The sequence below is a fragment of the Hyperoodon ampullatus genome (genome assembly GCF_949752795.1).
Source record: "Hyperoodon ampullatus genome assembly, chromosome: 18".
Classification (NCBI taxonomy): Eukaryota; Metazoa; Chordata; class Mammalia; order Artiodactyla; family Ziphiidae; genus Hyperoodon; species Hyperoodon ampullatus.
The window spans coordinates 45,857,478-45,882,221 of record NC_136931.1 but is presented as its reverse complement, the minus strand read 5'-3'; positions in this window follow the sequence as shown (position 1 = coordinate 45,882,221).

Below are 24,744 nucleotides of genomic sequence, written 5' to 3'. Positions count from 1 at the left end.
CAGTTTGTTTAACAATTCACCTGTTGAAGAACATTCTAGGCCAATCCCAGTTTTTGACTATTACAAATAAAGTTGCTATGAATACTTATGTAATGTTTAAATATTTTTTAATATTCCATTTTAGTTTATCTTTTTTGCATAATATCTCTTAGTATGGTTTCATTGCTCTGGGGACTACAAAAAACATAGTTAACTTTTCATTCTACTTAGAATCAGTATTTTACTACTTCAGGTAGAATATAGAAACCTACCATCATGTAAGGCCTATTACCCTTCTCTCCTTTATGTTACAGTTGTCTTATTAATTATTTAGTACAGCTTATTAGTTATTTAATACAACTTATTATAGTTGTATTAAATGTTTATCTACCCAGCTGGATTCAGGCTACAAGTTCCAACTAGATCTATGGGTTATGGTTCCATGTCAAATTTATTGGCATAGCCTTTGCAGTGCTATTGGATCTGTCCCAGGTATGCACCACCAACAGTCAATCTGGGACTTGAACTGTGGCTTATCCTGTTCCCTTCACAAAGTCTATGGTAGGCAGTTTAGGAATAGGTCCATATACACACAGGCTGGGGATCTGTCCATGAGTTCAGAAATGACTTTATGGGGTCACTTTTCCCAGCTTCTGCCTCTTCACACTCTCTCAGATACGTTCATATTCCCTGGGTGTCCTCTTTTCACTCCTCCTGGCCAGAAAGCTGAGGCTTTATTTATCCTGCTCTGTCACACACTGGGCTGTGGTGTGAGGAAATGGAGAATGAAATGAGGGGCACTATTTCTCCCACTTACTCTGAGCATTAGCAGACCCCTTTCCTGCTCCTCAAACCAGAACACAAGGGAGTGTGTTCTATAGCTCTCTTTGTCTGCACCAGTGCCCATTCTAGGTTTCAGCTGTGTTGCATCCAGGCTGGGGCTACTGGAGGGGAAAAATGGGATTTGATGACACTTTGAATTATGTCCCTCCCCCAATCTATCATTTTACTTTCAGAGTCCTCAAATAGCTGATTCATGCATCCTGTCTACAGTTTATAGCTGCAGTCAATGGGAGAGACAGAGAGGAGTGTAGTTTTTCCGTCTTACTTCATCCATTTTGTCTTTTAAACATTTGTTGACACTTGACACATCCATCTACAGGTGTTTCTTTTTAGTTCTCTTTGTCTTCAAGAACTTGTTCTTTTGTTTAAAGTTCTTTATAATTTTTGTAAAGGTCTTAAATTAAGAAAAAGAGGAGATGGTCATTCTTCTTTGTTTCATGGATTCTAATAAAACTGTGTTCTATGCAAACTTTGACTATTTTTTCTTGATTTTCTCAGTATGATTGTTGCTTTTTTAGTTCCATTTCAAGTTCTCAGAGTTTTTTTTTGCTGTTGTTTGTTTGTTTTGTTTTCTTTTATAACAGGTAACAGGGGCATCTATTAGAAAATTGGAAGAATTAATTGGAAGTCTGCTGTTTTGTTTTTTCCAGAAGGCTAGAACAGAGCTTTTCTCCAATTTTAGAATACAAATATATACATATATGATAAAGAAGACATTTTCCCTCTCTTTATGTTAACCAAATTAAATACTTTAATTCGTTCCTACTATGATAATAAAAATTCTTTACATCTGTATATTGCTGTCAGAGAATCTTAACATTAGTTCTTTAGTTAGATTTGATAATTACAGATTTCCTTCTTATGCATCAACATCTACCATGTTTTTTGAGAAAGATTATTTTTATTTAACTCTCTTTGGGATTTTTGCTGCCTATCTTTACTAATTAAGTACCAAAGTGTCCTCAGGATTGTGAAACCTTTGCTGAGTAGTAATATCTGTTCTAGTTTAGTTGGTTTTTGAATATTTTCAACCTTCCTTGTTCCCTTTATTTTAAGATTGTCATAAGCATAGACCTTTAACTTAATGCCTTCATGTGATAAAGGAGAAACTGGGGTTTGGAACTAGATTTTATCCACAGGTACACTGCTTTTAACTTTCACTTTTTATTAACGAAGCTAATGTGAAAGCAAAGTGTTTTCTGTTGCCAATATAACTTCTTTAATTAAAAATGAAAGTTATAAGGTGATAGTGCCATGGGTGAAGTTCTAATGTCATCAGAATGGGGAAAATGGGTTTAAAATTGAAACGGTTGGCATGATGGTGACTATAGTACAGCATCAGGAGTTTTGACACTTTATTTAATGGAAAATGGATACCAATGCCTTAAACTCTGCAAGTATTAACTTTAAAAAAATTATAAAACTATAAGAGGCATGACTATGAGAAAAGCACTGATGAAAGCCGAGGATGCCCTGGGAAGGTGGGAGTTTGAAAGATTAAAGCATGAATACTCGAGGTTTCAAACTCTGAAAGAATGTGTATCCTGAACTTAAATTAGGTCAGGCAAAGCAGAATTCCTCCTTCACTTTTACCAGCCTCATAAAGTTGGCAAGTATGTGAAACAAACAATCATTCTGGTATGTGCTGAACCTGATTATAACAAAATCCCAGTGAGAAACCCTGGTCTACAGTCTTTGTGCCAGTGGGAGTGGCATTAGGAGTTCATTTTCTTGACTAGAAAGTAAAGTACTCAGACAAGTGTTTTTTAATGGAGAGTCTTAAGATCCCTCTCTCTAATTTCCATTTATATCAGAAAGTATCTTTTCAAACAATAGTTTCCCATTCATGAAGACCTCAACCTATTGATACCAGTGTATCTGTCATGCCTGTGCAGTCCACTCAGTAGAATTTCTAATACTTTGTAGAATTATGTTCTTTTCCCCCCAGAAAAAGCCAAATGTTATACCAATCATGTCATTTTACAAAATATTAATAGATTTTCCCAATATCAGTATTATACACAGATATTCCAGGCATACAGCATGTTACATCTACAAAGACTTTAACATAAAAATGTCCTTGGCTTGGGACTCACAGTAAAAGTGTAATAGTAAAACTAAATTAATTTCACGGTAATTTATCATCCCTAAAATTTAAAGTGGGAGAAGTCAAAGGGTCTTTCAGTCAAGTACCTTCCCCGTGTCTTCCAACAAGAACTGAAAGCTGAGATTTAGTGAAAACAAACTAAAGTGTAGTATATCTGGGTAAATGTAACAGGAATTTTTTTCCCCTAAGTTTGCATACTTGACCAAGTCAATAGACATTGAGTCCCAACAACACTGATGCCTTTAAAATGTTCAATTTTTACATGAAGCAACTGTGGCCGACAGAGAGGACTTTAGGAGAGCACTAGGCACCAGTTGGAATGGCTGTCCAGGGCAAGCAGGACTCCCAAACCCCACTTGCCTTCGGGGCCTAGAAAGCTGGGGGTACCCCCATCCCCTCCCACATCAGACCTCTGTGCCCAGCCTGCCATGTGATCAGGAAGAGACTGTGGGGCCCCACTGTCCTAGCCTTCATAGAACAGAGGGGACCACACGTATCAGGAGACAGACAGCAGCCATTGCGTGGGTTTTTGAATAAGCATAACCAGCCTTCCCAAAGCTTCCTTCATCTTCTGCTATATTATTTCATAGGTTGATCTGGGAGGGAATTCTCCCTCTTTACAGCACCTTCTAGGGATGGCCAACCATTATCTCTAACCATTTCACCTGGAAATCTCCAAAGAGTGTTACCGAAAGTGGGGTCCGGCTGCTCACTGCTCAAAAGCCAATGAAGAGGCAAGGTTGGTGGAAAGGAAAGTTTACTTTATTTTGCCGGCAACTAGTGGGGCGTGGGGGTGGCAGACCCCTGTCCAAAGGCTGACTCCACCCCCTGACAATCAGGGGGCAAGAGCTTTTATAGACGGAGGGAGGGGGCTACATGTAGAACACAGTCAGCTCTGACAGTCATCTTTTTTTTTTTTAATTTATTTATTTTTTGGCTGCGTTGGGTCTTCGTTTCTGCGTGCGGGCTTTCTCTAGTTGCAGTGAGTGGGGACTACTCTTCGTTGCCGTGCGCAGGCTTCTCATTGCAGTGGCTTCTGTTGTTGCAGAGCATGGGCTCTAGAGCGCTTGGGCTTCAGTGGTTGAGGCGCGTGGTCCCAGTAGTTGTGGCTCGTGAGCTCTAGAGCGCAGGCTCGGTAGTTGTGGCGCACGGGCTTAGATGCTCTGGGGCATGTGGGATCTTCCCGTACCAGGGCTCGAACCCCTGTCTCCTGCATTGGCGGGTGGATTCCTAACCACGTGCCACCAGGGAAGTCCTCTGACAGTCATTTTGAAATTAGTCATGCAGTGGTCTGATCAGCGTCATCTTGATTGTTTTAAGTACGGTTCGTCTTTAGTTCCAGGGTTGGTTTGCTCCCATTTCTTTGAGGCCAGTCCTTGGAATTGTGGCAGCTTACGTCATGGCTACAGTTTGGTCATCACGTAGTTAACTTCTTCCACCTTGTGGGTTTTTCAGTATCTATAAGACAGCTCAAAGGATATGGCTCAGGGGGACTTCCCTGGTGCTCCAGTGGTTGAGACCCCACACTGCCAGTGCAGAGGGCGTGGGTTTCATCCCTGGTAGGGGAACTAGGATCCCATGCGTGCTGCGCAAAAAACAAAACAAAACAAAACAAAAAATGATATGGCTCAGAATATTATCTATAGCCCTTGAGGAGGAGTTAAAGGTCCTTGACTTTGCTTAATGACTAAACTATTATTATTTGGTCTCCTTTGACTGTTTTCCTTTGTTTCTGCATTTTCTTACTTCTCTGATTAAACTTATTCTTTGGCTAAAGTTTTTCTACAGACAAAAGCAGGCTGAGGACATGGGGGGCAAGGACCATAGGGTCCTGCTCCGTTTCAAAAGGACATGCAGGTCCTGCTGACATCCCGTTGTGTTTTCAGGAGCTTTGCAGATTTGTCTTTGGTGTGTTTTCCAGTCCTGTGCTTTTCTTCGTTCTCCCCAAGTGATTCATTAGTATTTTTCCTGTTGTAAAGTGTTAGCATTAATATCCAAATTAATAGTCAAGGAAGCATCCAAATTTAGGGCAGTGATTTTTCTAAAGGAAATTGGGCTAGTTGCTTTCTTTCCTAACACAAACCTCATTTTGCTGGATTTTTAATTTTTAAATTTATTCTTGAAATAGCTTTATTGTTTTTATGTGTTTATAAAATGAAATACATACTCTTTGCAAATCTAAGGAAAATCCCTAAAAATACGAAGAGGTTAGCAAAGACTACCCATAATTCCACTTCTTGGAGATAGTCTCTCTTTCCACTTGATTTAAATCCTTCTGGTCCTTTTTAGGGAACTAGAAATACAGCTGTCTGTATGTGTGCGGTGCATAACTACACTCTCTCTTTAGAACACTCCCAACTCCCTTGTCTCCCCTATTTGCCCAGTAGCTCCCAAACTTGGTCCTACTTTAATTTTATGACTGTGAACCTCAACGGGGCCCTTAGCACAGCTCAGCAATATGAATCCATTCCCCTAGTCAGTTCACTCTGCCACTCTCTAAGACCACTGTTTTATGCCTTCTTTTCTCTCCCCCAATCCTTAACACCCTTTCCCTTCCTCACATTCATATGATGACCTTGTTTCTTATTTCACTGAGAAAATAGAAGCAATAAACTGAAAGTTGTCTCATGGCTCAGCCATCAGATCAAACCCACCAACCTCCCTGGCTCCTGTTCCCACTGTGGCTCTCCTCCTGCTGCGAGCAACCCCCATGCATGCAGTGCATCCCATCCCTTCTCCAAGTCAGTGGTTTTGCTTCTGACAGGGCTTGACCATCCCTTCGTTCTTCCACTCATCAATGTTTCTCTCAACTCCTTCACTCGCAGTAGCATAGAAGCATGCTGTGCTCTCAACCATCTTAAAAACACTTCTTGTCCTCATGTCTGCCCTACCTATGACGACATTTCTCTTCTCCCCTTTATAGCAGAATTTCTCAATAGTTGGTAGACTCACCATTTCCACTTTGTATTCACTGTATTTTCTTATTTTCTGTATTCCTGATTCTTTGGCATTTCGGGCCTTTTTCCTGGGGAGACTGCTCCTCTCAGGGCTAGCTAACTCCTGGAGTTAGCAAAGGACTCCCCTGCAGGCACCCATGATATACAAACCAATCAATTCAGAGCCCACACACCCCAACCATCTCCTTAATCAAACTCTCACTCACCAAACCAGTATTCCCCCTGCCCTAAGTCACTCCAAGGCCCAAGGTACTGGGCAACTAGTGACCATTCCTATAGCCCAGAGCCAGCTGAAATTATCCAAACAATCCAATTCTAAGCTTAACCTACCTGCCCTGCCTCACCCATTCCTTCCTTTGAAAACCCCAGAAAAGATTCTGCTCTGGGCGATTCTCTCCTCTCCCCTTCTGCCTCCTGACTGACCTTGGTGCTTCCGTGTGTGGCCCTGCAGGGTATGCCATGCCTCCTCTTTCTAGGGATCTGTGAGTATAAACTTCTTCCTTCATGATGATCATTTCTGTGTTTGTGTACCTTACCAGACCTGATTAAAACAAATCCTGGGTACACATTTTAGAATTCACATCCTGCCTGGTTTTTCTCTTTCTATGACTGTAATCAGATGTTTGTCCCCAGCATTCCTCTGAAACAGATCTTAGAAGAACACTGGCTTCTTGCCAAATTCAATGGTTAATTCTTGGTCCTCTTGTTACTTGAGCTCCCATCAAACTTGATAGATTCTCATCATTTTCTTTTAAAAAATTCTTCACTTGAGCTCTGGGACTCTGCACTCTCCAGGAGCTTCTCTTTCTTTACTGGCTGCTCCTTCTCAGATTCCTTTGCCCATCTTTCTCCTTTTCTTTTCTTTTTTAAAAAATTTTTGTTGGAGTATAGTTGATGTACAATGCTGTGTTAGTTTCAGGTGTACAGCAAAGTGAATCAGTTATATATATATATATATATATATACACACACATCTATCCACTCTTTTTTAGACTCTTTTCCCGTATAGGCCATTACAGAGTATTGAGTAGAGTTCCCTGTTGCTATACAGTAGGTCCTTATTAGTTATCTATTTTATATATAGTTGTTTGTATATGTCAATCCCAGTCTCCCAATTTATCCCTCTTCCCTCTCCCCCCTGGTAATCATAAGTTTGTTTTCTACATCTGTGACTCTATTTCTGTTTTGTAAATAAGTTCATTGGTACTGCTTTTTTAGATTCCATATATATAAGTGATATATGATATCGATATTTGTCTTTCTCTGTCTCACTTACTTCACTCAGTACGACAGTCTCTAGGTCCATCCATGTTGCTGCAGATGGCATTATTTCATTCTTTTTTATGGCTGTCTTTCTCCTTTTCTTGATGTCCACATGTTCCAGTATCCCCAGGGCTCCATCCTCAGGCAGCTTCTCACCTCTGTCTACTCTCAGGCTGTAGGTGATTGCATTCAGCCCCATGACTTTAAATACCATCTATGGACTGATGCTTCAGATGTTTTTATTTATTTATTTTTTTATTGAGGTAAAATTTATGTAACATCAAATTAACCATTAATCATTTCAAAGTATACAATTCTATGGCATTTAGTATATTCGCAGTGTTGTGCAACCATCTCTTCTACCTAGTTCCCAAACATTTTCATCACCCCAAGAGGAAGCCCCATACCCATTAAGCATCATTACCTATTCCCTCCTTCCCAAAGGCCCTAGCAACAACTAGTCTGCTTTCTTTCTCTATGGATTTACCTATTCTGGAAGTTTCATATAAATGATGATTCCCAGTTGTCTTATCTCTAGCCAGTAGCTCTCCCCTGCGTTCCTGACACCTATATACAACTGCCTACTTGACACCTTCCCTGGCTCTCTAACTGATATAGCAAACTTTGTGTGTCCCAAAACGTACTCTTCCCCTGACTTTCCCCATCTCAGGATATAGCAACACCATTCACTTAGTTCCTCACTCTGAAAAACTAGGAAGTACGCGATTCTTGTTTTCTGCCTTCATTTGTTTCTCCTCCTTACTCCTCTCTTTTTCTTATTCCTCTTCCCACCAGTTTTGTACAGCAAAGCAAGGAGGCTTTGGTGATGGCAGGAAGGAGGGAGCGATGAGACAAGCCCCTGATCTTGTTTGGCAGATCTTGTTGTATCTGGGAGAATCTGGTGCAGATTATCTAAAGAAGGAAAAGCAGGCAGTTTCTAGATCAGAAGCTGCATGGGATAGCTGTGTGCTTGAAGGGGAGGGTCACGACCACTGCAGTCAGGACTGGGGACAGGCACTGGTAGCAGTCATGGGGCAGCTCAGGGCTCGTCTCTGGGGAGGCGGTGGGGAGTCCCCGTTAGTCCAGCATCAGGAGGCTCTTTCTGCTAACGGTAAAGCTGTCTCTCCCCTCCCATCACTCCTCATTGGTGTCAGTGTCCAAATTCAGGTTCCTCTGATGGTCTCTGCTACTGTTCTCTGTTTAAGTGGGTATATTTTGGCTTTAGCATGTCATTCTTCATTCTGTCTGTTTCAAATGTGTTACCAGTAAATATAGATTAGGACCAGGCAAATTTTCTTTCTTTTGGAATTTCAAATCAAATATTTAAAATTGTTGTTTCTTCTTCACTTTAAGCCCCAAGTATGTCAGCACATGCTAACCAGCATGGAAGGAGAGAATCTTGCCTTATGTTGCTGGCATTTTTCTGTGATAGATGTGCAAAGATCTGTTAGCAATTAAGGATTGATTTCATTGTCCAAGAGATTTGGGGATGGAAAGTTTGGCACCACAGGATATTTTGGGATCCAGGAAGTGGGACATATGCATTATGCACATTTCTTTCTCTGCTGTGTAGTAGCTGCTTCTCTATCAGATGAGTTGGGCTTCCTGGAAAGAAAAGATTTGGGGTCATAGAATTGTATAGAGGGCCTAATGGGTGTAGAAGGACTTCGTGTACAGCATTTTAAATACTTAAAAAAGAATAGAAACTTATTTTGAAACTTAATAGTTAGCAATATTATAAGTAAAGTGGGTTGATTTTTTTAAACCTAGAGTAGATTTTATTTAAAACTGAATATTTAACAGCTAATTGGGTAAGCCTAAAGGCTTGAACTTACACGTCTATGAATTTAGGCCTTGCGTTTTTGACACCTTGGATCCTATTCTCCTTCCTTTGCTATTTTTTAACTTACTGCAACAGATGAGGGGCTCTTAAACCATCTGTTACCCTTTCTTTCTTCTTTTTTTTAACCATATAGAGTCGCTCAAGGCAAGAAGACCCAGAGCCAGCAAGACTGAAACAAAAAGCAAAGGAGGTAAGCATGGCTTGAGATCATTGGGTTTGACATTTCAAGGCTTGCGCCTATTAATTTTTTATGCCCTGCTACTTGTATATCGTTAATAAAAATCTGACGAAAAACTTTTTAGGATGTATTTGTTGCTTTGGCTTTGATCTTAACGTTTGCAAACTAATACATTAATACATGTGAAGCCTTAAGGAGTTTTTCTAAGAGAATATTTCCATACATTATATTTTCATTTCCATTTTAGGTAGCTGAGCCTCTGTGGGGTTGTTGATGGTGGTGGCATTCGATTTTGGTTGGGAAATGTATCTCTTTGCCTGCTGTTAAATGTCACTTCCTAAGCGTATGAAACCTTGTCATCAATATTTTACCTAAATTCACTTCTGTAAGATCCGCACTTCTAAGAGGTGTTGCCATTTCAAATTCTTCATTTTGGAAAGACATATGAAACTCCATTCAGTTATTTGTAATAGTAAAACTCATCCCAAATCATCTAATCACAGGGCTTGCAGTCTAGTTATCAAAATTTCGCTGAGGTTAGGCTAGAGATCAGCTCAGTTGAATGTCATTATCTTTGCTCCCTTTAAGGTGCCTGTTCCCTGGTAGTGGCAGCTGTGACTGACTAATAGAGTTGCAGTAAACTCGGTTGTCTAGAAACATAAGCCATGCCAGCTAAAGCATGTCATTTTTTTACTTATATGTTATGTATATGTCCACAAATGCAAAATGTAGTCATGGCATGACAAAATGTTCACCAAAAACTTCTAAAAAATATTTGAGATTTGAGAGTCTAATGAATAATTAGATCACATTTGAAATTTTACTTTGTAAAAATAAGTAGATATGAAACTTGAATGATTACTCATTAAAAAATGATTGCCCACCCGACTTTGAATACTTTGCTGTGACACATGGGTGAATAGGCTGTTGAAATGGCTCTTTCAGTTGTGTTTTACTCAAAAGTGACTGTGAAATTCTTTGAATATTTATGATTTATGCTGAGTGTCATACAACCTTCAATAGTTTTCAGATTTTTATCCTTGTAAGTAATGTTTGAAATGTCTATCATATTCTGATTTCTGTGTGGTTAATTATTCAGGTAGATGTTAAGTACCTTTTTCCTAGAGGAGAGAGAATGGAAAAAAGCACACTGTACAGGAAAGCAAAATTAATTCACTGTGGTGATCATTAAAATAACCATCAATCAGAGTGATCATTACAGAAATTTCTTTTACTATTGTTCCAAAAAAGATGAAATCGTTACAACTATGATTATTTTTTAGATCCACTAGAGGGAGTAATGCTGTACAGGTTTGTACTTTTAAATGAAAAAGATTTGTTTGTCATTGAGTTAGTAAATAAATTTGTGGTAATAGTATTACCTAAATTCAACAGCCGTGGTATTTTAAATCTTTCTTTTTATTTGTGAATGTTGCTGGGTGGTTGATTTAAACTTTAAACCAGCTTTTCGGTGACAGAGGGGAGTGCTCAATACTTTCATACATTTGTCCTACTTCTTTCTCTCCCTTCTAATGTAATTCCTTAATTTTCTAATTCTGCTTACCGTCCCGAGGCAATTTTGATAAGCAAATAAGCTTTAGCATTAAAAAAAAAAAGGAAGCTTTTGAAATTCTGACTTTCATTTTTTGAGAGATTGTTTGTTTGGTGTGGTAGCCCCACAATAAATGGGAATAAATGATTACAACTTCATTTCTACTGCAGCTTTCAAGAACGTGTCTCTGTAAACCCACGCACATATGGTCACCTTATCTTTGATAAAGGAGGCAGGAATGTACGGTGGAGAAAGGACAGTCTCTTCAATAAGTGGTGCTGGGAAAACTGGACAGGGACATGTAAAAGTATGAGATTAGATCACTCCCTAACACCATACACAAAAATAAGCTCAAAATGGATTAAAGACCTAAATGTAAGGCCAGACACTATCAAACTCTTAGAGGAAAACATAGGCAGAACACTCTATGACATAAATCACAGCAAGATCCTTTTTGACCCACCTCCTAGAGAAATGGAAATAAAGACAAAAATAAACACATGGGACCTAATGAAACTTCAAAGCTTTTGCACAGCAAAGGAAACCATAAACAAGACCAAAAGACAACCCTCAGAATGGGAGAAAATATTTGCAAATGAAGCAACTGACAAAGGATTAATCTCCAAAATTTATAAGCAGCTCATGCAGCTCAATAACAAAAAAACAAACAACCCAATCCAAAAATGGGCAGAAGACCTAAATAGACATTTCTCCACAGAAGATATACAGACTGCCAACAAACACATGAAAGGATGCTCAACATCTTTAATCATTAGAGAAATGCAAATCAGAACTACAATGAGATATCATCTCACACCAGTCAGAATGGCCATCATCAAAAAATCTAGAAACAATAAATGCTGGAGAGGGTGTGGAGAAAAGGGAACACTCTTGCACTGCTGGTGGGAATGTGAATTGGTACAGCCACTATGGAGAACAGTATGGAGGTTCCTTAAAAAACTAAAAATAGAACTACCATATGACCCAGCAATCCCACTACTAGGCATATACCCTGAGAAAACCATAATTCAAAAAGAGACATGTACCAAAATGTTCATTGCAGCTCTATTCACAATAGCCCAGAGCTGGAAACAACCTAAGTGTCCATCATCGGATGAATGGATAAAGAAGATGTGGCACATATATACAATGGAATATTACTCAGCCATAAAAAGAAACGAAACTGAGCTATTTGTAATGAGGTGGATAGACCTAGAGTCTGTCATACAGAGTGAAGTAAGTCAGAAAGAGAAAGACAAATACCGTATGCTAACACATATATATGGAATTAAAAAAAAAAAATGTCATGAAGAACCTAGGGGTAAAACGGGAATAAAGACACAGACCTACTTGAGAATGGACTTGAGGATATGGGGAGGGGGAAGGGTAAGCTGTGACAAAGGGAAAGGGAGGCATGGACATATATACACTACCAAACGTAAGGTAGATAGATAGTGGGAAGCAGCCGCAGAGCACAGGGAGATCAGCTCGGTGCTTTGTGACCGCCTGGAGGGGTGGGATGGGGAGGGTGGGAGGGAGGGAGATGCATGAGGGAGGGGAGGTGGGAACAGATGTATATGTATGACTGATTCACTTTGTTATAAAGCAGAAACTAATAATAAAAAAAAAAATGGAGAAAAGAAAAAAAAAAAATCTAGAAACAATAAATGCTGGAGAGGGTGTGGAAAAAAGGGAACACTCTTGCACTGCTGGTGGGAATGTGAATTGGTACAGCCACTATGGAGAACGGTATGGAGGTTCCTTAAAAAACTACAAATAGAACTACCATATGACCCAGCAATCCCACTACTGGGCATATACCCTGAGAAAACCATAATTCAAAAAGAGTCATGTACCAAAATGTTCATAGCAGCCCTATTTACAATAGCCCGGAGATGGAAACAACCTAAGTGTCCTTCATCGGATGAATGGATAAAGAAGATGTGGCACATATATACAATGGAATATTACTCAGCCATAAAAAGAAACGAAATTGAGCTATTTGTAATGAGGTGGATGGACCTAGAGTCTGTCATACAGAGTGAAGTAAGTCAGAAAGAGAAGCACAAATACTGTATGCTGACACATATATATGGAATTTAAGAAAAAAAATGTCATGAAGAACATAGGGATAAGACAGGAATAAAGACACAGACCTACTAGAGAATGGACTTGAGGATATGGGGAGGGGGAAGGGTAAGCTGTGACAAAGCGAAAGAGCGGCATGGACATATATACACTACCAAACGTAAAGTAGATAGCTAGTGGGAAGCAGCCGCATAGCGCAGGGAGATCAGCTCGGTGCTTTGTGACCGCCTGGAGGGGTGGGATAGGGAGGGTGGGAGGGAGACGCAAGAGGGAAGGGATATGGGAACATATGTATGTGTATAACTGATTAAATTTGTTATAAAGCAGAAAAAAAAAAAAAAAGAACGTGTCTCTGTTCTTGGACCTCCTGGTGGTCTCCCTGACCAGTGCTTTGGCTTGGCGGGTAAATGACACCCTCCCAAAGAGGAGATTTCGTCTCATCTTCTGTCTTCCATGAAGTGATGATAATAAGAAGCTTCAAATTTAATATGTTTCATTTTTCAAAACTTAAAGAATTTAAAGTAATCCACACGCAGTGTTTTACACATGTTAAGAAGTACTGAAGGGCTTGCAATGAAAAGCACAGCATTGGGCTCATCTCCTCTTCTGCTCATGTCACTCCTCAGAGCTATCACTTCATAAAATAAAATTTTTATTGAGGTAAAATTTTTATTGAGGTAAAATTTACATACAGTGAAACGCATAGTTGAAAGTCTTCAAATAAATTGGTTTTGATTAATTGGTGCAGTTGTGTGACTACCACCACACTCAAGATACAGGTCATTTCTGTCACTCCAGAAAATGCCCTCATGCCCCTTCTTGTCAAAATTAATTCACCATAGTGACTGTTAAAATGACTACTGATTAGAGTGATTGCTATAGAAATTTCTTTTTCTACTCTTTCCAAGAAGGTGAAATAGTTATAAATATGGTTATATTTTAAATCCACTAGAGGGAGTAATGAAGTCCAATTTACCAGTTTTTTAAAAATTTCATCTCTTATGCTTTTAATATCATTTCTAAGAAATCATTGCCTAACCACGGTCACTAATGTTTACTCCTCTGCTTTTTTCTAAGAGTTTTATAGTTTCAATTTTTACATTTAGGTCTTGATGTATTCTGAGTTACAGTTTGTGTATTGTGTGAGGTAAGTGTCCAAATACATCCTTTTGGGTGTGGCTATCCAGTTGTCCCAGCACCATTTGTTGAAAAGACTGTTCTTTCCCCCATTAAATTGTCTTGGTACCCTTGATGAAAATCAGTTGACTGTGGATGTAAAAGCTTATTTCTGGAGTCTCAATTCTCTTCCATTGATCTAAATGTCCATCCTTATGCCAGTACTGCACTATGTTGATTTATGGTAGCTTTGTAGTAAGTTTTGAAATTGGGATGTATAAGTTCTCCAACTTTCTTTTTCCAGATTATTTTAGCTACTTTGTGTCATTTTTTATTTCCATATGAATTTTAGATTAGCTTGTCAATTTCTGCCAAAAAAAAAAAAAGGCCTGCTGCGATTCTGATAGGGATTATATTGAGACAGATCAGTTGGCAGAAAATTGCCATGTTAACAATACTGAGTCTCCCAATCCATGAAGATGTAATGTCTCTCCATTTGTTTAGATCGTCTTCTTTAATTTCTTTCAATAGTTTTATAGTTTCAGAGTATAAGTTTTACACTTCTTCTGTTAAATTTATTTCTAAATATTTTTCTTTTTGATACTCTTATGAATGGAACTGCTGTCTTAATTTCATTTCAGATGTTCATTGCTAGCACATAGAAGTAAAATTGATTTTTGTCTGTTGATCATTTTTATTTTTTGTATGTTGATCTTCTATCCTGCAAACTTGCTATACTCACTTATTAGCTGTAGTCCTCTTTTTTTTTTTTAAAGTGGATTTCATAGGGTTTTCTATGTACAAGATTATGTTGCCTGAGCATAAAAATAGTTTATTTCTGCCTTTTCAGTCTGGATGCCTTTTATTTCATTTTCTTGCCTTATTTCCCTGTCCAGAACCTCCGGTACAATGTTAAGAATAGGCATCCTTGTCTTGTTCTCAATCTTAGGAGGAGAGCATTCAGTCTTTTGGTAGAAAAAAATTTTAATTTTGATGAAGTGCATGTTATCAATTTTTTTCTTTTATAGTTAGTGCTTTTTGTGTTTTTAGAAATCTTTGCCTATATTTGTCCTGCACCCCAATTCCAGTGTTGTTTGGGAGTGTTTCCTACACCAACAAGCAATGCTCCTACACCCACTGGTGTCCTACAGTCATCTCAATTCTGACACCATCTACCTGGAGATAGAGTCAGAGTGCATAGGTTAAGAGCTCAGTCCCACAAGACCACCCTCCACTTGCAAGCCCACAACCAATTGCAAGCCCAGGTTGTTAACCTGTGCTTCTGACTGACCAAACCGCTACAGATTGGAGGTTCCCACAACCCTCTCCTTGGGTGTGATTAATTTGTTAGAGTGGCTCACAGAACTCAGGAAACCCATTTATTCACTAGACTGCTGGTTTGTTACAAAGGATATTAAAGGATATGAATCAACAGCCAGATGAAGAGATACACAGGGCAAGGTATTGAACAAAGGAGCTTTATCCTCCTGGAGTTTGGGCCTGCCAAGGTGGCGGATGGAAGTGTTCTAGTTCCCCAGCTTGGCAGCTCTCCAAACCCCATCCTTTCAGGTTTTAGCGGAGGCTGCGTTACGTAGGCATGATTGATTAAATCCTTGGCCATTGGCGATTGATTCAACCTCCAGCCCCTCTCACTTCCCCAGAGGTTAGGGGGATGGGACTGAAAGTTCCAACCCTCTAATCACATGGTTGGTTCTCCTGGCCACCAGCCTCCATCCTTAGCTGCTTTCCAAAAGCACCTTAATAACATAAAGAGACACCTTTACCTCTCACTACAGGACATTCCAAGGGTTTTAGGAGCTCTGTGTCAGAAACGGGGTGAAGACCAAATATATATTTTTTATTATAAATCAATATCACAGTCTACTTAAGGTTATGAAGATTTTCTCCAATGTTCTCTATAGAAGTTTTGTGGTTTATCTTCTAAGTTTATATCTATGATCCATTTCAAATTAATTTTTGTGTAGCTGTTGATTTCTCCCTTTATTTTTGTCATTTTTGCTTCATGTATTTTGAAGCTCTGTTATTAGGTACATACACATTTAGGATAATTATAGCTTCCTGATGAATTGCTCCTCTATAATTATGAAATATTCTATTTTATCTTTAGTAATACTCTTTGTCTTGAAGTCTGCTTTTCTGATGTTAAAAGTACTTCATTTACATTTAATACAATTATTGGTGTGGTTTGAGTTTAAGTCTACTGTCTCGTGATTTGTTGTTTTCTTCTTTTGGCCTTCATTCCTTTGATCCTTTGATCCTGCCTTCTTTTGGATTAATTGAATGTTTTCAGATTTTATTTTATTTCTACTATTGACTTTTTAGTTACACCTATTTTTATTATATATTAGTGGCTGTTCTAAGGCTAACAATATGTATCCTTGATGTATTAAAACCTATTTAGAATTACATTGTACCATTGTTCACACCTACCACTTCTCATTTCACACCTTATACTTCCCACATCACAATTCATACTTCACACTTCACAAATTAAATAACCTTAAAATTGAATCATTCCATTTATTCACTCTCCCGCCTCATCCTTTACGCTATTGTTATATCTTTTATTTCTCCATACCTTATAAGCCCCACCTTACGGTGCTATTATTTTGCTTTAAACAGTCAGTTTTTAAAGTAAATATGGGAAGAAAAAAGTCTTGTATGTTTGCAAAGTTATTTACCATTTCTAGTTTATTCTTTCCTATAGATTCAGGTTTCCATTGGGTATCGCTTTTCTTTAGCCTGAAGAACTTCCTTTAGCATTTCTTGTATTAAAAGTCTAATGACGAGTAGTGGGAAGATGGCGGAAGAGTAAGACGCGGAGATCACCTTCCTCCCCACAGATACATCAGAAATTCATCTACACGTGGAACAACTCCTACAGAACACCTACTGAACGCTGACAGAAGACCTCAGACCCCCCAAAAGGCAAGAAACTCCCCACATACCTGGATAGGGCAAAAGAAAAAAGAATAAACAGAGACAAAAGGATAGGGGCGGGACCTGCACCAGTGGGAGGGAGCCGTGAAGGAGGAAAGGTTTCCACACACTACAAGCCCCTTCGCGGGCGGAGACTGCAGGTGGCGGAGGGGGAAAGCTTCGGAGTAGCGGAGGAGAGCACAGCAACAGGGGTGTGGAGGGCAAAGCGGAGAGATTCCGGCACAGAGGATCGGTGCCCTCAGGCACACACCAGCCCGAGAGGCTTGTCTGCTCGGCCGCCGGGGCGGGTGGGGCTGGGAGCTGAGGCTCGGGTTTCGCTTTCAGTCGGAGCGCAGGGAGAGGACTGGGGCTGGCGGCAGGAAGAGAGCCTGAGGGGGTTAGTGCACCACGGCTAGCCCGGAGGGAGTCCGGGGAAAGGGTCTGGAGCTGCCGAAGAGGCAAGAGGCTTTTTCTTCCCTTTTGTTTCCTGGTGCGCGAGGAGAGGGCATTAAGAGGGCTGCTTTGAGAAGCGCTGAGACGGGCGCGAGCCGCGGCTAAAGGCGCGGACCCCGGAGACGGGCGTGGGACGCTGGGGCTGCTGCTGCCGCCGCCGCCGCCGCGGGGCCTGTGTGCGAGCGCGGGTCACTGTCCGCCCCGCCTTCCGGGGGCCTGTGCACCCCGCCACTGCCCCCCGCCACTGCCGGGGTCCCGGAACCCGAGGACAGCTTTCCCGGGAAAGCGCACGGAGCGCCTCGGTCTGGTGCAACGTCACGCCGGCCTCTGCCGCCGCAGGCCCGCCCCACTCTGCGCGCCCCTCCCTCCCCTCTGCCTGAGTGAGCCAGAGCCCCCGAATCAGCGGCTCCTTTAAACCCGTCCTGTCTGAGCGAAGAACGGACGCCCTCCGGCGACCTACGCGCAGAGGCGGGGCCGGTCCAAGGCTGAGACCCAGGAGTTGTGAGAGCAGAGACAGGGAAATCTCTCTGTGCAGCCTCGGAGGCAGCGGATTAAAGCTCCACGGTCCACTTGATGTGCCCTGCGTCTGTGGAGTGCATGAATAGACAGCGAATCATCCCAAATTGAGGAAGTGGACTTTGAGGACAAGATTTAAGACTTTCCCCCCTTTTCCTCTTTTTACAACGAATTATCCCAAATTAAGGAGGTGGACTTAGCAAGATTTCAGACTTCTCGCCCTTTTCCTCTTTTTACAACGAAGTAACCCAAATTGAGGAGGTGGACTTGGAGAGCAAGATTTTTGATTTTTCCCCCTGCTCTCTTTTTGTGAATGTGTATGTGTAATCTTCTGTGTAAGATTCTCTCTGTATAGCTTTGCTTCCACCATATGTCCCAGGGTTCTATCGGTCCGTTTTTTTTTCAATAATTACTTTTAAATTTTAATAACGCTACTATATTTCATACTTTATTCTATTTTACTTTACCTGCTCTTTCTTTTTTTCCTACCTTCCCTTCCTCCCTCCCTCCCTCCACCCCTCCTTTCCTTCTTTCTCTCTTTCTTTCCTTCCTCCCTCCCTCCCTTCTTCCTTTCACTCTTTCTTTCCTTCCTCCCTCCCTCCCTCCCTCCTGTCTGTCTTTCCTTCCTCCCTCCCTCCCACCCCTCTTCCTTGCACTTTCTTTTTCTTTCCTCCCTCCCTCTGCCCCTCCTTTCCTTCTTTCTCTCTTTCTTTCCTTCCTCCCTCCCTCCCTCCCTTCTTCCATTCACTCTTCCTTTTTCTTTCATTCCTCCCTCTCTCCCTCCTTTCTTTCTTTCTTTCTTTCTTTCTTTCTTTCTTTCTTTCCATCCTTCCTCCCTCCCTCCCTCCTTTCTTCCTTTCTTCCTTCCTTCCTTCCTTTCTTCCTTCCTTCCTTTCTTTCCTTCTTCCTTTCTTTCTCTCTCTCTTTCTTTCTTCTACTAATTCTTTCTTTCTACTTTTTCTCCCTTTTATTCTGAGCCGGGTAGATGAAAGGCTCTTGGTGCTGCAGCCAGGAGTCAGTGCTGTGCCTCTGAAGTGGGAGAGCCAACTTCAGGACACGGGTCCACAAGAGACCTCCCAGCCCCACATAATATCAAGCAGCGAAAATCTCCCAGAGATCTCCATCTCAACACCAGCACCCAGCTTCAGTCAACGACCAGCAAACTACAGTGCTGGTCACCCTATGCCAAGCAACTAGCAAGGCAGGAACACAACCCCACCCATTAACAGAGAGGCTGCCTAAAAACATAATAAGGCCACAGGCACCCCAAAACACACCACCAGACGTGCACCTGTCCACCAGAAAGACAAGATCGAGCCTCATCCACCAGAACACAGGCTCTAGTCCCCACCACCAGGAAGCCTACACAACCTACTGAAACAACCTTGGCCACTGGGGACAGACACCAAAAACAACAGGAACTACGAATCTGCAGCCTGCAAAAAGGAGACCCCAAACACAGTAACATAAGCAAAATGAGAAGACAGAAAAACACACAGCAGGTGAAGGAGCAAGATAAAAACCTACCAGACCTAACAAATGAAGAGGTAATAGGCAGTCTACCTGAAAAAGAATTCAGAATAATGATAGTAAAGATGATCCAAGATTCTATTTCCAAGATCCAAAATCTTGGAAATAGAATAGACAAAATGCAAGAAACAGTTAACAAGGACCTAGAAGAACTAAAGATGAATCAAGCATTGATTAAAAACACAATAAATGAAATGAAAAATACTCTAGATGGGATCAATAGCAGAATAACTGAGGCAGAAGAACGGATAAGTGAGGTGGAAGATAAAATAGTGGAAATAAGTGATGCAGAGCAAAATAAAGAAAAAAGAATGAAAAGAACAGAGGACAGTCTCAGAGACCTCTGGGACAACATTAAACACACCAACATTCGAATTATAGGGGTTCCAGAAGAAGAAGAGAAAAAGAAAGGGACTGAGAAAATATTTGAAGAGATTATAGTTGAAAACTTCCCTAATATGGGAAAGGAAATAGTTAATCAAGTCCAGGAGGCACAGAGAGTCCCATACAGAATAAATCCAAGGAGAAATACGCCAAGACACATATTAATCAAACTGTCAAAAATTAAACACAAAGAAATCATATTAAAAGCAGCAAGGGAAAAACAACAAATAACACACAAGGGAATCCCCATCAGGTTAACAGCTGATCTCTCAGCAGAAACTCTACAAGCCAGAAGGGAGTGGCAGGACATACTTAAAGTGATGAAGGAGAGAAACCTGCAACCAAGATTACTCTACCCAGCAAGGATCTCATTCAGATTTGATGGAGAAATTAAAACGTTTACAGACAAGCAAAAGCTGAGAGAGTTCAGCACCACCAAACCAGCTTTACAACAAATGCTAAAGGAACTTCTCTAGGCAAGAAACACAACAGAAGGACTATACCTACAATAACGAACCCAAAGCAATTAAGGAAATGGGAATAGGAACATACATATCAATAATTACCTTAAATGTAAATGGACTAAATGCTCCCACCAAAAGACACAGAGTGGCTGAATGGATACAAAAACAAGACCCATATATATGCTGTCTACAAGAGACCCACTTCAGACCTAGAGACACATACAGATTGAAAGTAAGGGGATGGAAAAAGATATTCCATGCAAATGGAAATCAAAAGAAAGCTGGAGTAGCAATGCTTATATGAGACAAAATAGACTTTAAAATAAAAACTATTAGAAGAGACAAAGAAGGACACTACATAATGATAAAGGGATCGATCCAAGAAGAAGATATAACAATTGTAAATATTTATGCACCCAACATAGGAGCACCTCAATACATAAGGCAAATACTAACAGCCATAAAAGGGGAAATTGACAGTAACACACTCATAGTAGGGGACTTTAACACCCCACTTTCACCAATGGACAGATCATCCAAAATGAAAATAAATAAGGAAACACAAACTTTAAATGATACATTAAACAAGATGGACTTAATTGATATTTATAGGACATTCCATCCAAAAACAACAGAATACACATTTTTCTCAAGTGCTCATGGAACATTCTCCAGGATAGATCATATCTTGGGTCACAAATCAAGCCTTGATAAATTAAAGAAAATTGAAATTGTATCAAGTATCTTTTCCAACCACAATGCTATGAGACTAGACATCAATTACAGGAAAAGATCTGTAAAAAATACAAACACATGGAGGCTAAACAATACACTACTCAATAACGAAGTGATCACTGAAGAAATCAAAGAGGAAATTAAAAAATACCTAGAAACAAATGACAATGGAGACACGATGACCCAAAACCTATGGGACGCAGCAAAAGCAGTTCTAAGGGGGAAGTTTATAGCAATACAATCCCACCTTAAGAAACAGGAAACATCTCGAGCAAACAACCTGACCCTGCACCTAAAGCAATTGGAGAAAGAAGAACAAGAAACCCCCAAAGCTAGCAGAAGGAAAGAAATCATAAAGATCAGATCAGAAATAAATGAAAAAGAAATGAAGGAAACGATAGCAAAGATCAATAAAACTAAAAGCTGGTTCTTTGAGAAGATAAACAAAATAGACAAACCATTAGCCAGACTCATCAAGAAAAAAAGGGAGAAGACTCAAATCAATAGAATTAGAAATGAAAAAGGAGAAGTAACAACTGACACTGCAGAAATACAAAAGATCATGAGAGATTACTACAAGCAACTCTATGCCAATAAAATGGACAACCTGGAAGAAATGGACAAATTCTGAGAAATGCACAACCTGCCAAGACTGAATCAGGAAGAAATAGAAAATATGAATAGACCAATCACAAGCATTGAAATTGAAACTGTGATTAAAAATCTTCCAACAAACAAAAGCCCAGGACCAGATGGCTTCACAGGCGAATTCTATCAAACATTTAGAGAAGAGCTAACACCCATCCTTCTCAAACTCTTCCAAACAATTTCAGAGGAAGGAACACTCCCAAACTCATTCTATGAGGCCACCATCACCTTGATACCAAAACCAGGCAAGGATGTCACAAAGAAAGAAAACTACAGGCCAATATCACTGATGAACATAGATGCAAAAGTCCTCAACAAAATACTAGCAAACAGAATCCAACAGCACATTAAAAGGATCATACACCATGATCAAGTGGGGTTTATTCCGGGAATGCAAGGATTCTTCAATATACGCAAATCAATCAATGTGATACACCATATTAACAAGTTGAAGGAGAAAAACCATATGATCATCTCAATAAATGCAGAGAAAGCATTCGACAAAATTCAACACCCATTTATGATAAAAACCCTGCAGAAAGTAGGCATAGAGGGAACTTTCCTCAACATAATAAAGGCCATATATGACAAACCCACAGCCAACATTGTCCTCAATGGTGAAAAACTGAAACCATTTCCACTAAGATCAGGAACAAGACAAGGTTGCCCACTCTCACCACTCTTATTCAACTTAGTTTTGGAAGTTTTAGCCACAGCAATCAGAGAAGAAAAGGAAATAAAAGGAATCCAAATTGGAAAAGAAGAAGTAAAGCTGTCACTGTTTGCAGATGACATGATACTATACATAGAGAATGCTAAAGATGCTACCAGAAAACTACTAGAGCTAATCAATGAATTTGGTAAAGTAGCAGGATACAAAATTAATGCACAGAAATCTCTGGCATTCCTGTACACTAATGATGAAAAATCTGAAACTGAAATCAAGAAAACACTCCCATTTACCATTGCAACAAAAAGAATAAAATATCTAGGAATAAACCTACCTAAGGAGACAAAAGACCTGTATGCAGAAAATTATAAGACACTGATGAAAGAAATTAAAGATGATACAAATAGATGGAGAGATATACCATGCTCCTGGATTGGGAGAATCAATATTGTGAAAATGACTCTACTACCCAAAGCAATATACAGATTCAATGCAATCCCTATCAAACTACCACTGGCATTTTTCACAGAACTAGAACAAAAAATTTCAAAATTTGTTTGGAGAAACAAAAGACCCCGAATAGCCAAAGCAATCTTGAGAAGGAAAAACGGAGCTGGAGGAATCAGGCTCCCTGACTTCAGACTATACTACAAAGCTACAGTAATCAAGGCAGTGTGGTACTGGCACAAAAACAGAAAGATAGATCAATGGAACAGGATAGAAAGCCCAGAGATAAACCCACGCACATATGGTCAACTTATCTTTGATAAAGGAGGCAGGAATGTACAGTGGAGAAAGGACAGTCTCTTCAATAAGTGGTGCTGGGAAAACTGGACAGGGACATGTAAAAGTTTGAGATTAGATCATTCCCTAACACCATACACAAAAATAAGCTCAAAATGGATTAAAGACCTAAATGTAAGGCCAGAAACTATCAAACTCTTAGAGGAAAACATAGGTAGAACACTCTATGACATCAATCACAGCAAGATCCTTTTGGACCCACCTCCTAGAGAAATGGAAATAAAAACAAAGATAAACAAATGGGACCTAATGAAACTTCAAAGCTTTTGCACAGCAAAGGAAACCATAAACAAGACCAAAAGACAACCCTCAGAATGGGAGAAAATATTTGCAAATGAAGCAACTGACAAAGGATTAATCTCCAAAATTTATAAACAGCTCATGCAGCTCAATAGCAAAAAAACAAACAACCCAATCCAAAAATGGGCAGAAGACTTAAATAGGCATTTCTCCAAAGAAGATATACAGACTGCCAACAGACACATGAAAGAATGCTCAACATCATTAATCATTAGAGAAATGCAAATCAGAACTACAATGAGATATCATCTCACACCAGTCAGAATGGCCATCATCAAGAAATCTAGAAACAATAAATGCTGGAGAGGGTGTGGAGAAAAGGGAACACTCTTGCGCTGCTGGTGGGAATGTGAATTGGTACAGCCACTATGGAGAACAGTATGGAGGTTCCTTAAAAAACTAAAAATAGAACTACCATATGATCCAGAAATCCCACTACTAGGCATATACCCTGAGAAAACCATAATTCAAAAAGAAACATGTACCAAAATGTTCATTGCAGCTCTATTCACAATAGCCCGGAGCTGGAAACAACCTAAGTGTCCATCATCGGATGAATGGATAAAGAAGATGTGGCACATATATACAATGGAATATTACTCAGCCATAAAAAGAAACGAAACTGAGCTATTTGTAATGAGGTGGATAGACCTAGAGTCTGTCATACAGAGTGAAGTAAGTCAGAAAGAGAAAGACAGGGGCTTCCCTGGTGGCGCAGTGGTTGAGAGTCCGCCTGTGGATGCAGGGGACACGGGTTCGTGCCCCAGTCCGGGAAGATCCCACATGCCGCGGAGTGGCTAGGCCCGTGTGCCATGGCCGCTGAGCCTGAGCGTCCAGAGCCTGTGCTCCACAACGGGAGAGGCCACAACAGTGAGAGGCCCACATACCGCAAAAAAAAAAAAAAAAAAAAAAGAGAAAGACAAATACCGTATGCTAACACATATATATGGAATTAAAAAAAAATGTCATGAAGAACCTAGGGGTAAAACGGGAATAAAGACACAGACCTACTTGAGAATGGACTTGAGGATATGGGGAGGGGGAAGGGTAAGCTGTGACAAAGCGAAAGAGAGGCATGGACATATATACACTACCAAACGTGAGGTAGATAGATAGTGGGAAGCAGCCGCAGAGCACAGGGAGATCAGCTCGGTGCTTTGTGACCGCCTGGAGGGGTGGGATGGGGAGGGTGGGAGGGAGGGAGATGCATGAGGGAAGGGATGTGGGAACAGATGTATATGTATGACTGATTCACTTTGTTATAAAGCAGAAACTAATAAAATATAATAATAATAATAAAAATAAATAAATAAAACTAATAATATAATACAAAAAAAATAAAAGTCTAATGACAAATTCTTTTAGCTTTCATTT